Raw genomic sequence first — 4642 nt, forward strand, 5'->3', positions numbered from 1 at the left:
GGTCAGAAAAATAGAAACAGAAATAATTGAAATAGGTGTAAAAGGGAAGAAAAGAAAGTCCCGGTTGTTTGTAACACAGGGAGACGAGAAGTAAAAGACTGAGGGGTTAAGTCGGGTTGGGTTAGATAATGTAATGCCTTCCGTGGAAGGAGGAAACGTTACGCGATCGAGGCGTGGTTTGCTGTTAGCGTAATCGCACGGACGAACGTCGAGAGACGATGTAGTACCTAGGGCCTGGTAAATCGGTGCGCCGAGGCGTTATACAACGTCCTACCGATGTTATACCTTGTACAGAGAACAGTACTGTATACTTGTACGACTGCTAGTATACAATACTAACTTCAATATAGATATAAAGATTTTTGAAGTAGTAACTGGTATATGCTATATATTAGTGTCCAGTAACGAAAGTTCGAGCATCCTTTCTGCATGCAATAAGTGGAGTCGTTGACTTCCGGTTCGGCGACCGTCAATTCCTAAACAGTTTAATTGTCTGAAATTGAGATTTAAGAAAAAAATTTTTTTTCCATTTTTCAATTTCTTCCTCACTGATTAGCAAGTCGCTGACAGTCGTCAATATGACTTTATGAGAATTCCCGAATTGCTGACTAACAAAGCAAACTCGTCGATTGGCTTTTCGAGAGCTCCTGTAGCCAGGAGAAATACCTTAGGAATTTGGCGATATAGATATAGCCACCTGCAAGTTGACAGACGTACGCGTCTGCCTAGAGGGAGAAGTGTAGGGTCAAGCGAGTACAAAGGAGCGAGAGGAAAGTAGAAGCCTGTGGCTTCAAGACTGAACGAGACGTTGCTTGTCGAATAAGCGAATTGTGAAACAATCTCCGTGATCTTTATGAGCAACAGGATATAAGGTATGAGCAGAGACGACCTTGAGTAAGACCACGTGTACTAGGTACTCCCGGGGGGGAGCTAGGAATAATTAACCAGCTGTCAAATAGTAAAAAAGGAACATGGATAAAAATGAAAGGAATAGAAAAGAAAAGGTTCGAGTTATTGCTAGCTGCCATAGTAGCTTATTGTTAATCAATAGGATTCCGACGTGCAGGTATGCAAATTGTTATCAGTGAATTAGTACGAAAACAGCGTCTGTCTCTTTCTTGCTAATTTCACGTGTCAATATGTAAATCATCAATCTGAATACACGTTTCCGTTGTAGTTCTAAAATCGTAGCCTCGAGACGTGAATAAAACAATAAATCTGTCTCTCCCGTACGATCCCGCACAGATATCCTTAGTTACAGTTAATGAAGCACGCATGAGGGTTCCAAAGTGTCCAGCAATTTGTCTTAAGGTGTTTATCGTTGCCGAGACGTTAACGCGTCTTCGAGTGCGCATGCGCAGAACATTCTATTATCTTATGGACGCCCACCTAGATTACAGACCACGATTAATTCCCCCCGGGAGTCTTTTATTTTGGTCGACCCAATCATTTTCTTAGAAGGAGAGAAAGGGATTGGTCTAGGTTGGGTTAACATTCTTTTTTTTTCCCCATTTATCCGGAAACCCATGTTGCCCGACCGCCATAGCGTAGCGACTCTCGACGTCGTCGGCAATCCCGTCTTATTTGGTAATCGCGCTGACTCTGATTTCCAGCTTTCTTGATACGTTCGTGCATATTTACGCAGCTACGTGTAAACATAATAATAAGATAGCAGCACGTTTTATTATTGTGGAACGAGAGTCCTTGGTCACGTCTCCGTCGCGTTCATGTAAAGGCGAAAGGACGTAGACAATTGTCAGACGCTTTTGCGATAACGTCGTCTACGGTGAGATACTAAAAAAAATTCGACACAATTACGTCAGCGAATACCTAGTCCAATATCGAGTTAATGCAACATGGCGGACAAAGGAGAGACAAGTATACTTGATTACCGTGAAGCAACCGAAACAGCAAGGGCAGTCGGGTAATCCGTAATTCTTCGACCTCAAATAAACAAGAGATTCGTCAGGGTATTTGAGGTGGACTGAATATCTGGAGCGAGGCAATGGCTGAGGCTAGTACACAGTTGTGTCGGTCTAGCGGCAGAAGTGGCGCTGCGAACCGAGAGAAAAGGTAAGCGGAGAAGTGAGAGAAAAAAGGTCGGCAGGTATACGAAACGCATATACGTCAGATACACCCAGACAGCCGACGGCCGTCTGCAGCGGATCGTGTAGAAGTCTCGAGTTTAAGACGTCCTACGAAGAGAGCCTGTTATGCAGAGTTATGTAGAAATATAGGCGTGTTCGCAAGAGCCGATAATTGCCATATAGCGAACCAGCTATTTCCAGCATTCCAGCATTCCGACCGAGAACAATGCTTTTATCTACCTTTATGCTGCCATAAAGCCTGCCAAGGATACGGAGACTCTGATATGGAAATAATCATTGAATCATTTCTGTGCTTTTGAAAACCGTCCACGAATTGTCGCCATATACTTTGTGCGTGAGAACGAAGGCGTTTCCATTCTATGAATATCCGATTACAGAGAGACGCACTGCGTCGCATCGTGTAGCACGTCTTTGAATAGACGTTAATTTTGGTTGAGGTACGTCTGGCTGCGAGCGAGCGTACTGTCGATCCGTTTCGAGGTTATGTTGACATCGATACTAGAAGCTACAAGATCGTCCGGTACGAACTTAACTCCACGCCGGTCGGCCATGAAGCGTTCGTAAAGAATCGCAGTAAATTTTCCTCAATTAATTCGAATATAAAATTATAAAAATATTCAGTCACGTGCGTGTACTACCTACCGAAGAAGCCTTGCAAGAAGACTCGATAGAAGTGAGAGCTAAGGATTCTGACATATTTGACAATTGCACAATGCATTTTTATTCGGCAATGGGCTTGGTCGATCGTTATATTTTGACGCCGTGTATGGTGTCCAGGGTGACGTTCGATGCCGACGGAACGATGAAACCTCCAGAGCGTTCGCGAGGTCAGGAATACCGTTTACGTAAGCAGGCCTTCTTGCCCGGAGATATACAACACGCGTTCTTCCCGCATTCCGTTCGAGACTCGACTCGACTTTGTTCTCTTCTGCTCTGATGGATTTTTCGACTCCACCCTACTGGAGGCGCACGTCGAGAGAAGGTCGTTCGAACCGTCGACCTGAGAAAATATAACGGGCGTCCGACTGACAAGGAATCCTACAAGAAATATGAAAAGGATAGAAAAAGGTAAAAAAAAGGACTGCTTTTTATTATGGATGGATTTAATTATTATGAAGAGTTAAGGAGGCCGAGGGAAAGCGGCAACCACTAAGTTCCTTAGCGATCCCAAGGCGTTCTCGTATACGGGATTATTCCGAACTAGAAGGAAGTTGCGTAATATACGTGTATAGCGGTACCTACCAGCCTCAGAGCCACCCATTCGGCTGTAAATGACTTGAATGTCAATATAATAACGAATAGAGAGACTAAACACAGTCCAAGTTCAGATGTCGACTAAATCGACTACGACTGGACTGAGTGAATCGTCTTTAACAGAAGAAACAAGTCGGAATTGGAATGGGCTTAATTGGACGCTACATGCCCGGCCATTCGACTCTATTGTGTAACGGCGTTCAGGCGAGATGCAACCTAAAGAAAAGCAGGTGCATCGCAGCTCGTGCCAACGGGTTTCGCTGTGCGTCTTTTTATTTTGATTTTTTTTCCCCCACAGAGTGCATCAAGATTCCGGCGAGAAGTACGTCGGTCAAGGAACTTCCAGTGGCGGGACTTTCGAATAGTCCAGAAGTCACGAACGACCCTGCACAGCCTTAAGACGTAGGTCTGAGTCTAATAGGTAAACAAACGTACAACAGAGCTTAGTTAACGTCCATTTTCTTGAGGCGCGTCTTCGTGCGGGAAGTCGCACTAAATAAACCGGAAGTGTTGGCAGGGTGAGAAAACTCGATGGAAATAGACGAGAGACACGAAACGGACCGAAAACGTCGCTCAGGTATGCGGAGGGAGCCGTAAGCGGGTCAGTTGGAAATAATCACGGAGCACAAAGCACAAACCCCTCAAAGCATTCTGCCAAATGATCTGCTCGCTTCTCGTCGCGAGTATTGTCAAGTAAGCCAATAAACAGATATATGCCATCTTTTATTTTCTCGTCTCCGAAAAAGGACCCGACAGTTTTGTTTTATCCATAAAATTCAGGTTCACGTATACGTATGAGCGCCATAGGGGAAAAGACAAAGCCAGAGTTACTCGAGGATAAATTTTCACCTAGCTCCTCGCAACGAGCACGTTTCGGAAGTAGGTTCACCTGTGCTCAATCATTCGAGTAACTGTCCGACGAGGATCTAGCAAATATATGCGCGATCGAGTAGATCGCTGAAGAGGATCTTCGCGTCGGAAGCGTGTACGTTATAACTGTGTCAAATTTCAATTTAGCCGTTTTCTTTTTTTTCCCCTTAAACTTTTTCTTCCTTCTCGTCCCATCAAGGTAACAGACTTTCTCTTGTTCACGATCAATCCTATAAAATCCAATCACGACGACATCGAGCCGATATCGATATACGTCTATTCGCGTAATCTTACATTTCGCCACTTGCTATATATAAGTTTCAACCATTCTCGACAAAACTGACAAAGTCTCAGATGACTAAATGTTAGCGTGAATACGTGCTTGATTTAAAAAAAAAAAAAAAAAAAAA

General features: G+C 44.1%; 1 protein-coding gene and 1 long non-coding RNA gene across 7 annotated transcripts in view; one reads left to right on the forward strand and one right to left on the reverse strand.

The window, feature by feature from the left end:
- Positions 1 to 4642, reverse strand: part of LOC107267402 (autophagy-related protein 23) — a 31301-nt gene that overhangs the window by 22928 nt on the left and 3731 nt on the right. The gene's annotated exons all lie outside the window — the stretch shown is intronic.
- LOC112494297 lies at positions 3662 to 4570 on the forward strand. The gene is made up of 3 exons (XR_003059579.1): positions 3662 to 3783; positions 3871 to 4055; positions 4143 to 4570. It is a non-coding gene; the product is annotated as an uncharacterized LOC112494297 (long non-coding RNA).

Source organism: Cephus cinctus, unplaced genomic scaffold (assembly GCF_000341935.2).
Source record: "Cephus cinctus unplaced genomic scaffold, Ccin1 Ccin1_scaffold0401, whole genome shotgun sequence".
Taxonomy (NCBI): domain Eukaryota; kingdom Metazoa; phylum Arthropoda; class Insecta; order Hymenoptera; family Cephidae; genus Cephus; species Cephus cinctus.